We start from the raw sequence: 13,881 nt of genomic DNA, 5'->3' as shown, positions 1-13,881 counted from the left end.
AAAAAAAAAAAAAAAAAAGGAAATTAAGACACAGATGGGTACAAAGGGAAGACCATTTGAAGACACCAGAAGAAAATGGGCATCTACAAACCCAGAAGAGAGGCATCAGGAGGAACCAACCTTTACCGATGCCATGATCTTGGACTACCAGCCTCCAGAACTGTGAGGAAATAAATTTCTGTTGTTCAAGCCTCCCAGTCTGTGGTGCTTCGTTATGGTGGCCCTAGCAGATTAAGACAGATGGGAAACATGTAAGTCACATCTTCCTAAATTATAATAGAAAGTCATTGTGCAAAAATATCCAAAACTGATAAATCAAGAAGCTTAAAACGTGAATATAAACATATTTTTTAAAGTACTTGTTAGCTTTTAATGGACCTCCTTCCATGTGGCTTCAAACTACCAAGACATAAACCCCCACACACCCTTAATCTTCTCAGCTCTTCTACTGAAGAATTTGGCCTTCGCGATGACAGGCTATTTGGGGAGCTCTTCCTTTCCCAAAATTTGGCAGTAGCCAGATCACAGCACATCAACGACGGGAGAAACTCCAGTCTCGGTTCTGGTACCATTTGCCCATGTCTGCTCACTGACCAGGGTCCACAGTTTATTGAGGTTGACAGTTGGGCAGAAGCTCTGCTTCCTCTTGAGGAGGTGATGCCTCGTTCCAACTTTTCCAAAGTAACCTGGGTGATATTTGCCGAAGTTGATCCTGTGGTGATGCATGCCACCAGCATTTCCCCAGCCCCCTGGGTGCTTCCGGTGCTTGCCCACCCAGCCATGGCTCACATGGTCCTGAAGTGTCTGGGTCTTCCTCAGGCTGGATGGCATGTTGGATTTTTTTTTTTTTTTTAATTTTTGTGTTTGAGAAAGAGCACAAATGAGGGAGGGGCAGAGAGAGACAGTGACACAGAATCCGAAGTAGGCCCTGAACTGTTAGCACAGAGCGCAGGGGGGGGCTCGAACCCAGGAACGGCTAGATCATGACCTGAGCCCGACTGAGCCCCCCAGGAGGTTAGGCTTCCGACTTCGGCTCAGATTCTGTCTCTCTGCGCAACCCCCTTCTCGTGCTCGGTCTGTCTCTGTCTCTAAAACATAAATAAAAAATCTTAAAAAAAAAAAAATTGGGGCGCCTGGGTGTCGCAGTCGGTTAAGCGTCTGACTTCAGCCAGGTCACGATCTCGCGGTCCGTGAGTTCGAGCCCCGCGTCGGGCTCTGGGCCGATGGCTCGGAGCCTGGAGCCCGTTTCCGATTCTGTGTCTCCCTCTCTCTCTGCCCCTCCCCCGTTCATGCTCTGTCTCTCTCTGTCCCAAAAATAAATAAAAAACGTTGAAAAAAAAATTAAAAAAAAAATTAAAAGCTAAAGGAGGTTAAAGAGTTGCCTGGGGGGGCCGGGGGAGGGGGGGTGGTGGGGAGGGGGGCGCCTGAATGGCCCAGTCGGTTGAGCTCTGACTTGGGCTCAGGCCATGATCTCACAGCTCGTGGTTGGTTCAAGCCCTGCATCAGGCTCTGTGCTGCCAGCTCGGAGCCTGGAGCCTGCTTCAAATTCTGTGTCTCCGTCTCTCTCTGCCCCTCCCCTGCTCATGCTCTGTCTCTCTCTGTCTCTCAAAAATAAATAAATGTTAAAAAAAATAATTAAAAAAAAAGTTGCCTCAGAAGATTGAGGCAGGGTCCCACACTCCACCTTGAATCCTTAAAGATAGATGTATTTCAGAATTCAGATATTTTCCTATCTTTAAAAGATAATATTCACATACTATATCATAAGCACACAATTATGTGCACATAATTAGGGACAGCATCCCATAATTAACACAATAATTTTGCAAAAGGATTTTAAGTTTAGGTCAGGTTTTGCCACCAGATTGAGCTTTGGTGCTAGGGTACCCCCCGAAACTCAATTTTCAAAGCTTTTTTTGATTGAAAAACATGCAAACCAGTGACTGTAATCTTGTGTTTGATATTTTTAACCATGTTTAGCGCTTTGATAAAAATCAAAATCATTTTTGAAAAGGCTACTCTGGCAGAAGTGTGGAAGGAGATTTGGGGGAGTGGAATTATACCAGGGGCAAGAGGAGAGTCAGAGACTCATGAAGAGCCCGTGTGATAATGAAGCCCGGATGTAAGGATGGCAAGTGAGGCAACAACGATGGGTAAAACGAGGGAAAGAACGACGGATTTCAGAGACCTTGTGAACAAATCCAATGGGATGGGTGAGAGAGAAGGAAGAATAATGGACAAAACTCCAACTCTTTTTTTTTTTAATTTTTTTTTTTAACGTTTATTTATTTTTGGGACAGAGAGAGACAGAGCATGAACGGGGGAGGGGCAGAGAGAGAGGGAGACACAGAATCGGAAACGGGCTCCAGGCTCCGAGCCATCGGCCCAGAGCCCGACGCGGGGCTCGAACTCACGCGAGATCACGGGAGATCACGTGAGATCGTGACCTGGCTGAAGTCGGACGCTTAACCGACCGCGCCACCCAGGCGCCCCAAACTCCAACTCTTAACTTGGGAAGTTGTGTCGAGGTGCCAGCACTGAACGGAGAAGGCAGAAGGATGGGACATTTGGAGGACAAGGAGACAAATGTCCAAGATAGGACATTTGGAGGACAAGGTGAGGTGGGCCTCTGAGACTTTCATTAGGAGATATTCTGGAGGCATCGGAAGGCATCTGGGCTACTATATATTTGACATACCCCACGACAGAATTCCTAACGGGGCGGGGGTGGGGGGGGGGGCCGGCCAGGAAGGGAAAAGTAGGGACAGGATTTAAGAACACAGCCCTCCTTCCTGCTTTGCTTTCTTTTCTCAATGAAGTCTTGACATGGTGAAGAAAACGACAAGGCCTGAAGTGAGTCCACCCAGTTCCCATGCCCCAAACCCCTGGAGGCAGCTCGCAGGGCCATAGACACTCCGAGGTTCTCTCAGACAAAAAGGAAATCGCTCCTCAGAAAAGCCAATTCCAGGTTCAGTTAATGGCTGAAGTGATCATCGACAACTCCATTTGATAAGGGAAGCTGAAAATAATTCATCTTCTCCTATCTCCCCAAATCAAAATTAGGGAAACAGAGACTTACTTATCAAAAAGTGCCAGTTTTAAATTGTTTTTGAGGATGAGCTATTTCAAAACCAAAACTCATATGCTATTTAGGACATATCAGAGAATAAGAGAAGAAGGCAACATCTCCATTCTTTTAAAGACACTGACATAGAGCCGATACCAGATCTTATCCATGATAATTGTTTTAAAAACCACTCCAGGGGCACCTGCGTGGCTCAGACAGTTAAGCATTCAATTCTCGATTTCAACTCAGGTCGTGATCTTGCGGTTTGTGAGTTCGAGCCCTGCATCAGGCTTGGTGCGGACAGCATGGAGCCTGCTTGGGATTCTCTCTCTCTCTCTCTCTCTCCCTCTTTCTGCCCCTCCCTTGCTCATGCTCGTTCTCTTCAAATAAATAAATAAATAAATAAATAAATAAATAAATAAATAAAACTTAACATTTTTTAAAAAACACTCCAATATTTGTAAATATACATGAAATGTCTAAATATAGTAGCAATAGAATCTAAAGGTATTTTAAAATTAGTTCAGTGGCATTTATTCCAGGAAGGTAGGCACAGTTAAAAATTAGGAAATCTTAGTAATATATTTCTTCAATATATTTGATCCACAGTGAATGAAAGGGAGAGATCATGTGATGATCACGAGAGATTTCCAAAAAGCATAAGACCCTGATTTTTTTAGAAATTCAATAAAATTAATAACTAACAGCTGGTATTCTGCTTGATGGCAAAACATAAATATTCCCATTAAAGTTGCAAACAGTATACAGTCGACCTTTCAAACATCACAGGGGTTAGGAGTGCTCACACTCTATGCATTGAAAATTCACATGTAACTTTAACCCCTCCAAAACTTAACGACTAATAGCTTACTGTTGACCAGAAGCCTTACCTATAACAAACAGTTGATTAACACATATATTTTTTTTTAATTTTTTTTCAATGTTTATTTATTTTTGCGACAGAGAGAGACAGAGCATGAACGGGGGAGGGGCAGAGAGAGAGGGAGACACAGAATCGGAAACAGGCTCCAGGCTCTGAGCCATCAGCCCAGAGCCTGACGCGGGGCTCGAACTCACGGACCGCGAGATCGTGACCTGGCTGAAGTCGGACGCTTAACCGACTGCACCACCCAGGCGCCCCAACACATATTTTAAATATGTATCACATACTATATTCTTAAGGTAATCTAGAGAAAAGAAAATATGATTAAGAAAATCTTAGGGGCACCTGGGTGGCTCTCAGTTAAGCATCTGACTTTGGCTCAAGTCATGATCTCAGAGTCTGTAGTTCAAGTCCTGCGTCGGGCTCTGTGCTGACAGCTCAGAGCCTGGAGCCTGCTTCAGATTCTGTGTCTCTCTCTCTCTCTGCCCCTCCCCTGCTCTCACTGTGTCTATCTCTCAAAAAATAAACACTTTTTAAAAAAAAGAAAAGAAAAGAAAATCTTAAGAGAAAATACGTTTTTGGGACTGCGCTGTATTTTTCAAAATAAATCTGTTTGTAAGTGGACATGTGTCATTCAAACTTCTGCTGTTCCAGAGTCAACCGTAAACATATTAACAATAAAATAACTTAGAAAACTAAAAAGTAAAGTAAGTACATTGATATTCTAAATGACAGGGCAAGTTTCCCATATTTGCAGATATTGTCATGACACTCCTCAAAAACCCAAATAAAATCAACTGGAAAACTATCAGAAATAACCAGCAAATTCAATAAAGTGATCAGTTACAAAATAAATGCAGAATACCAGTAGGTTTCTTATACACCAAGAATAAAAATCTAATGCACTCAAAAAAATTAGTGCAGGGGCGCCTGGGTGGCTCAGTCGGTTAAGTGGCCGACTTCGGCTCAGGTCATGATCTCGCGGTCCGTGAGTTTGAGCCCCGCATCGGGCTCTGTGCTGATAGCTCAGAGCCTGGAGCCTGCTTCTGTTTCTGTGTCTCCCTCTCTCTCTGCCCCTCCCCCATTTGCGCTCTGTCTCTCTCTGCCTTTCAAAACTTAATAAATGTTAAAGAAAAAATTTTTTAAAAATTAGTGCAAAAACAGAGCTCACTCTCTGAGAAGGTCAACTTTTAATAAGACCTACCTATAGCTGTTGAAATTTCAGAAAATGACTTCCATAAACTCACCATACTCTAGTACTGCCTGGAAAGTCCTCATGTTTCCCCACTGATATTCACAACCCACTTTGAAGACCAATTCTCTAACAGGGAAGGCTAGAACCAGTGGATAAAGTGTAACAAAATAATTAAAACTCTCTAAACACACAAACAGATCCCACTCACATTAATAAAAGATTCATCTGAGTAAATCCAACAAACATGTACCTTACCTGTAAGATTAAAACCATAAAATTATACTAAAGGATCGAAAAGAACACAGGAACTTATGGAGAGGAATGCCATGTTCTTGTATAAAAAGATTAAAAATGTAACGAAGTCACTTCTTCCTAAATCTATAAATTAAGCCACTGTCAATCAAAATTTCTGGATAAATTTTCAAGTTTGAAATGTATAAGAATAGTCAAAATATTCAAAAAAGAAGAATATTAAGGGGAATTCATTTTATCATATTAAATGTGCTATAAATCTATAGCACATCTATAGTTATTAAATATTGAAAAATGAATACCCTGACCAATGGAACAATATAGAGGGCATTTGTTTAAAGGGTGGACTTTCAAATCAATGAGGAAAATAAATGCATGAACTGCTTTTCTCACATAAAAACAAAATATTTTTCCTAAGTCCACGTCCTCATAAATCACTTTCAGATGAAGCCACAACTCAGAGTCTGCACTGGTCAGAACCCAGTGTAATCTGCATTGCTTTATTTAATTCTCAAATACAAACCTATGAGATAGATGTTATTCTGTTTTACAAATAAAGAAAATGAAAGTTGAGAAAGTTGAGAAACATGCCCAAGTTTAAGGCGTAGATCTGAGAATAAAAACCAGGTCAGAGAGGCTCCAAAGCTAATTCCCTCAGCCCCTTTAGTGAATCATTCCTTTCCTAGTCTCTCATTGGGCTCAAGGTAGAAGCCAAGTATACCCTTTCTGAAGGTGTATTCCAGTGAGTCACATCTGTAATCGTGGAATGTCATGGACAAAGGCAGATCTTTGTTTAAACAATGCCCTGAGATTCACAAGATAACTGCAGATAAAAATATCCAAAAGTATACAGGCTCGGCTACCTAAAAAAACCCTACAACCGTCCACTTACATCAACAGACAAATCATCTAAACAGAAAATCAACAAGGAAACAGTGGCCTTGAATGACACACTGGACCAGATGGACCTAACAGATAAATTCAGAGCATTCCATCCTAAAACAGCAGAATACACATTAGTTTCAAGTGCACATGAAATATTCTCCAGAATATGTCACATGTTAGGCCACAAAACATGCCTCAACAAATACAAGAAGATTGAAGTTATACATGCACCTTTTCTGACCATAACGCTATGAAACTAGAAGTCAACCACAAGAAAAATTTTATAAAGACCACAAATACATGGAGGTTAAATAATATGCCACTAAACAATGAATGGGTCAACCAGGAAATCAAAGAAGAAATTTAAAAATACATGGAAACAAATGAAAATGAAAACACAATCGTCCTTTGTGATATAGCAAAAAAAAACCAAACAAACAAAAACAACAACAACAACAACAAAAAAAAAAAACCTTTGAGAACAAAAGCAGTCCTGAGAGAAAGTGTATAGTAATACAGGCCTACCTCAAGAAGCAAGAAAAATCTCAAATAAACAATCTAACCTTACACCTAAAAGCTAGAAAAAGAAAAGCAAAAATAGCCTAAAGCCAGCAGAAAGAAAGAAATAATAAAGATTAGAGCAGAAATAAATGTTATAGAAACTAAAAACAAAACAAAACAAAATCAAAAAACAAACAAAAAAAATCTAATAGAACAGACTGATGAAACCAGGAGCTGGTTCTTTGAAAAAATTAATAAACTTGATAAACTTCTAGCCAGATTTATCAGAAGGAAAAGATAATTGATAAAGTTCTAGCCAGACTTATCAAAGAGAGAGAGAGAGAGAAAGGACCTAACAAAATCACAAAGGAGAGAAGAGAAATAACAACTAACACCACAGAAATATAATTATAAGAGAATGTTATGAAAAACTATATGTCATCAAATTGGACAACCTGGAAGAAATGGATAAATTCCTAGAAACATTTAATTACCAAAACCAAAACAGGAAGAAATAGAAAACTTGAACAGACCCATAACCAGCAAAAACAATGAGGCAGTTATCAAAAACTCCCAACAAAAGTCTGGGACCAGATGGCTTCACAGGGGAATTCTACCAAACATTTAAGGAAGAGTGAATAGCTATTTTTTATCAAAAAAATTATTATTTACAAAAAAATAGGGTGCCTGGGTGGCTCAGTCAGTCGAGTGTCCGACTTCAGCTCAGGTCATGATCTCACAGTTCATGAGTTCAAGTCCCATGAATTCAAGTCCCAGCTCAGAGCTTGGAGCCTGCTTCAGATTCTGTGTCTCCCTCTCTCTCTGTCCTCTCCCACCTGCACTCTGTCTCTCTCTCTCTCAAAAATAAATAAACATTTAAAAATAAATAAATAAAAATAAATAAAAAAGAAAAATGAATAAAAAGAAAAAAGAAAAAAAAACCTTCCAAATTCATTCTATGAGACCAGCCTCACCCTGATACCAAAACCAGATAAAGACACCATTTAAAAAGAGAACTACAGGCCAATATCTCTGATGTGAAAACCTCAACAAAATACTAGCAAACCGAATCCAACAATACATTAAAATAATCATTCACCACAATCAAGTGGAATTTATTCCTGGGTTACAAGTGTGGTTCAATATTCACAAATCAATCAATGTGATATATCACAATAATAAAAGAAAGGCTAAGAACCATACGACCATTTCAATAGATGCAGAAAAAGCACTTGACAAAATACACACCCATTCATAATAAAAACCCTCAAAGTAGGTTGAGAGGGAACATACCTCAACATAACAAAGGCTATATATGAAAAACCCACAGCTAATATCCTAAAAGGGGGGGAAACTGAGAGTTTTTCCTTCACAGGGACAAGACAGGCACGTCCATTCTCACAATTGCTATTTAACATAGTACTGGAAGTCCTAGCCACAACATCAAAAAACAAAAAACTAAAAGGCATCCAAAATGGGAAGGAAGAAGTAAAACTTTCACTATTTATGGGTGACATGATACTACATATAGAAAATCCAAAAAACTGCTAGAAGTGATAAACAAATTCAGTAAAGTCCCAGAATACAAAATCAAGGCACAGAAATTTATTGCATTCCTATACACCAATAATGAAGCAACAGGGAGAGAAATTAAGGAAGAAATCCCATTTACAATTGCACCAAAAACCATAAGATACCCAGGAATAAACCTAACCAACGAGATGAAAGACCTGTACTCTGAAAACGATCAAACACTAAAGAAAGAAATTGAAAATGACACAAATAAATGGAAAGACATTCCATGATCATGGATTGGAAGGGCAAATATTGTTGATATGTGATTACTACCCAAAGCAATCTACACATTTAATGCAATCCCTGTCAAAATACCAACAGTATTTTTCACAGAGCTAAAACAAACTCCTAAAATTTGTAGGGAACCACAAAAGACCTCAGATAGCCAAAACAATCTTAAAAAAGAAAAGCAGGCAAAGGAAACAATCAACAGAACTAAAAGGCAACCAATGGAATGGGAAAAGATATTTGCAGATGACATATCAAACAAAGGGTTAGTATTCAAAATCTATAAAGAACTCACCAAACTCCACACCCAAAAACCAAATACTCCAGTGAAGAAATGGGCAGAAGACATGAATAGACACTTCTCTAAAGAAGACATCCAGATGGCCAACAGGCACATGAAAAGATGCTCAATGTCACTCCTCATCAGGGAAATACAAATCAAAACCACACTGAGATACCACCTCATGCCAGTCAGAGTGGCTAAAATGAACAAATCAGGAGACTATAGATGCTGGAGGGGATGTGGAGAAACGGGAACCCTCTTGCACTGTTGGTGGGAATGCAAACTGGTGCAGCCACTCTGGAAAACAGTGTGGAGTTTCCTCCAAAAATTAAAAATAGATCTACCCTATGACCCAGCAATAGCACTGCTAGGAATTTACCCAAGGGATACAGAAGTGCTGATGCATGGGGGCACTTGTACCCCAATGTTTATAGCAGCACTTTCAACAATAGCCAAATTATGGAAAGAGCCCAAATGTCCATCAGTTGATAAATGGATAAAGCAGATGTGGTCTGTATATAAAAATGGAATACTACTTGGCAATGAGAAAGAATGAAATCTGGCCATTTGTAGCAATGTGGATGGAACTGGAGAGTGTTACGCTAAGTGAAATAAGTCACACAGAGAAAGACAGATACCATATGTTTTCACTCTTATGTGGATCCTGAGAAACTTAACAGAAGACCATGAGGGAGGGAAAGGGGAAAAAAAGTTACAGAGAGGGAAGGAGGCAAACCATAAGAGACTCTTAAAAACTGAGAATAAACTGAGGGTTGATAGGGGGTGGGAGGGAGGGGAAAGTGGGTGATGAGCATTGAGGAGGGCACCTGTTAGGATGAGCACTGGGTGTTGTAGGGAAACCAATGTGACAATAAATTTCGTATCAAAAAAAAAAAAAAAAAAAAAAAGCAAGCCTGCAGGCATCACATTTCCGGGCTCCAAGTTATATAACAAACTGTAATAATCAAAACAGTATGGTACTGGCACAGAAATAGACACATAGATCAATAGAACAGAATACAGAGCCAAGAAATGAACCCACAATTATATGGTTGATTAATCATCAACAGAGCAGGAAAGAATATCCAACAGGAAAAAGACTGTCTCTTCAACAAATGGTATTGAGAAAAATGGACAGCAACATGCAAAAGAAAGACATTGGGTCACTTTCTTACACCATACACAAAAATAAATTCAAAATGGATTAAAGACCTAAATGTGAGACCTGAAGCCATAAAACTCCTAGAAGAGAACTCAGAGGGCAATTTCTTTTTTTTTTTTAATTTTTTTTTTCAACATTTATTTATTTTTGGGACAGAGAGAGACAGAGCATGAACGGGGAAGGGGCAGAGAGAGAGGGAGACACAGAATCGGAAACAGGCTCCAGGCTCTGAGCCATCAGCCCAGAGCCTGACGCGGGGCTCGAACTCACGGACCACGAGATCGTGACCTGGCTGAAGTCGGACGCTCAACCGACTGCGCCACCCAGGCGCCCCAGAGGGCAATTTCTTTGACATTGGCTGTATCAGCTCCTTTCTAAATATGTATTCTGTGGCAAGGGAAACAAAAACAAAAATTAACTATTGGGACTACATCAAAATAAAAAAGTTTCTGCACAGTGAAGTAAATAATCAACAAAACTAAAAGGCAACCTAGAAAGTGGGAGCAGATGTTTGCAAATGACATATCCGATAAAAGGCTAATATCCCAAATATGTAAAGAACTTCTACAACTCAACATCCCCAAAACAAACAATCCAATTTAAAAATGGGCAGAAGACATGAATAGACATTTTTCCAAAGAATGGACACATGAAAAAAATGCTCAACATCACTTATCATCAGGGAAATGCAAACCCAAACTATAATGAGGTATCACCTCACACCTCTCAGAATGGCTAAAATCAAGAACATAAGAAACAACAGGTGTTAGCAAGGATGTGGAGAAAGAGGAACCCTTGTGCACTGTTGGTGGGAATGCAAACTGGTGCAGCCACTCTGGAAAACAGTATGGAAGTTTCTCAAAAAGTTAAAAATAGAGCTACCATACAATCCAGAAGTCACACTAGTAGTTACTTACCCAAAGAAATCAAAAATACTAATTCAAAGGGAGACATGTACTCCAACGTTTATAGTAGCATTATCTTCAAGAGTCAAATTATGGAAGCTGCCCAAGTGTCCATCAATGGATGAACATATAAAGATGTCGTATATACAATGGAATATTACTTGGCCATAAAAAGGAATGGAATCTCACCATTGGCAATGACATGGATGGAACTGGAGAGTATTATGCTAAACAATATAGTCAGTCAGAGAAAGGTAAAGACCATACAATGTCACTCATGTGAGGAATTTAAGAAACAAAACAAAGAAGCAAAGGGAGAAAAAAGTGAGAGCAAGAAACAGACTCTTACCTATAGAGAACAAACTGATTGTCACCAAAGAGGAGGGCCTGGAGGGATGAATGAAATAGGGGTTGGCAACTAAGGAGTGCACTTGTGATGAGTGCTGGACATTGTATGCAAGGGTTGAATCACCACATTGCACACTTGAAACCAATATAACGCTGAATATTAATTAGCTAGAACTTAAATAAAAAACCTTTTTAAAAAAACCCTACAACTAATAAAAAAATTCCCATGATATCATACAGTTTATTAAAAGCACCAGTTTTAAAATTCTCTAACCATACATTCTGTACCAGAGAATGTTAGGTAAGTTATTCAACTGAGAGTCATTCAAACTGCCCTCTCTGCCTACCCTCTCACCCAATAGCATCATTAAACAAAGGACAAGCCCAGAGTTCTGGACTCCACCCAATAGCCCCAGTAGATTAATCACCTCCCATGAAATCTTTAATGATTATACCACTAGGCCTTTCTATATAACTCACCGCTGACAGTGCACTTGTCACACTAGGTACTAAGGGTCTTTCTCATTGTCTGCTAATGGGGTCTCTGAAAACAGAAACTCAAGGTGTGTGGCCCTTGGTGGGTATTTAATGTTTGTTGAATGAATCGGTGAGTGGATGATGAATGAATGCTGATAGACAAATGATTAAGGCGTTACTTTTCAGACTAGACCAAAACAGGAACCAAAGCCCAGAGAGCACACTTGTGGGCTAACTATGGTGTGGCCACTTGCCTAAGGCACTTTTCCATTTATAGAGAAGACTGGGGAGCTTTCCTGTCACATACATCTATTATCATAACATTGTTCCAGATGTATTTTTACATGTCTGTTTTTCACATGTCAACCTTCGGCTCCTTCTCAGAAGGGATTAAGGCTCTGTGCACATTTGTATCACTGACAGCTGGATTGAAGTCTAGAGCAAAGTAGGAGCTCACCATTTGCTGCTCCATGCATGAATTGATGATTGACTTTTGTTCTCTTATTCTACCAGAAATCCAAACACGAAAGCCAAGTTGACAGTCTTCTGCAAGAGCAATGATCAGGGACCCATGCATTTTCTGCAGCTGACTTGGTCTGAGGTTCCCTCCCATCTCCCCTTTGGGAGGTCTAGAGCCACGAAATAGTGGCTTCTGAGCATTAAGGGAGAATCTTGGTTAGCCTGACAAGTGGGACAGCCATGGTGGAGCTGGCCCAGGTAGGATACTCTGAATGTACTTCATGTCCCATTGGCCATTCATGGTTGCAGCCAACAAAGAACATAATGTTGTGCTGAGAGGAAAAATAAATTGAAGAGAAACAAGACTTAAGTTTGCAGCTTAGCTGAAAGCCAAGAATACTTTTTTCTTGAACAGGAAGCTGGAGGAATGGGCATGACCCCAGCCTTCCAAAGCTGCAGATGCCATATCAGAGTGACCATCTACAGAGTTCCCCATTCCAAGCTCTGCTGTCGGTCAGAAGAAGCCAGAGAGTGCAACCAGAAGATGGGAGAGAATTGTTCTTGAGCCTTTCAGAGAAATTTAACATTAGAATTATAGTGTTACTAATATTTAATCTTGAGGTTTAAAATTGTCCTAGGCCATTATTAGTCCTTTGAGAAACACAGACCTTCCTCTGCTAATAATAACCTAAGACATTTGTGGAATTAATTTGTAGTTGTGTTCTGTTCATATTTTATCTGCATAAAATTCCCCAAGAAATTCATTAACCAGGATTTTTTTTTTGTTATAGCAAAAGAGCTCTTATATTAAAAACAAAAAAGTCAGATAAAAGCTACTCCCTAGACTTTTCTCAATACCTAGGAAGCAGGTAACAGCTTAGGATAGTCTCAAAAGACCCCTGCTTATAAATCCCTTATATCAAATAAAAGCCCTTAGAGTAGATCTAAAGCTCCCAACTACCCCAACGTTCTCTCACTTTGTCTACTACTACTATTGGAATTAAAAGGAATCTATGCCCAAATCAATGTAAACATGACTTGAGACATAAAACTCTATTCTTTGTGTATATAGACACGTACACCACACACACGCACACGCACACACACACATACACAATTTTCCTATCATCTTAGTAATGTTATCAGTTATTTCTAAAGAGTTCTTTTCCTTTAACTCTAGTGACACAAGTAAAAGTCTATCTGTCTGATATTAATATAGCTAAAATTCCAGCTTCTTTGTGGTTTCTGTTTGCATGCTATACCTTTTCTCATCCTTTTCTTTTCAGTCTGTTTGCATCTTTGAATCTAAAATGTGTCTCCTGTAGACAGAACATAGTTGGATTTTGTTTCTTTTTCCAATCTGGAAATCTCTGACTTTCGATTGGATTTTTAATCCATATATATTTAATGTTATTACTGATATAGTTGGATTTACAACTGCCATCTATTTGCTTTCCATACATCTTCAGTCTTTTTTGTTCCTCTATTTCTTTTACTTTCCTTTTTGTCTGTTTTTTGATTATTGACGTATAATTGACATACAGTGTTACATTAGTTTCAGGCATATAACATACTGACTTGACAATTCTGTACATTACTCCGTACTCACCATGATAAGTGTAGTCATCGTCCGTCACCACACAGAGCTATTACAATATTAT

The 13,881-nt window shown here is 39.6% G+C and overlaps 1 long non-coding RNA gene and 1 pseudogene across 2 annotated transcripts in view; both read right to left on the bottom strand.

Moving 5' to 3' along the window:
• LOC121033503 (uncharacterized) overlaps positions 1 to 13,881 on the bottom strand; it is a 195,637-nt gene that overhangs the window by 125,835 nt on the left and 55,921 nt on the right. The window lies entirely within an intron of this gene.
• On the bottom strand, positions 211 to 867 carry LOC121033502 (60S ribosomal protein L27a-like; annotated as a pseudogene).

This window comes from Herpailurus yagouaroundi, unplaced genomic scaffold (genome assembly GCF_014898765.1).
Source record: "Herpailurus yagouaroundi ecotype Mexico unplaced genomic scaffold, PumYag 159, whole genome shotgun sequence".
Taxonomy (NCBI): domain Eukaryota; kingdom Metazoa; phylum Chordata; class Mammalia; order Carnivora; family Felidae; genus Herpailurus; species Herpailurus yagouaroundi.
This window is presented reverse-complemented; position numbering and strand designations above follow the sequence as displayed.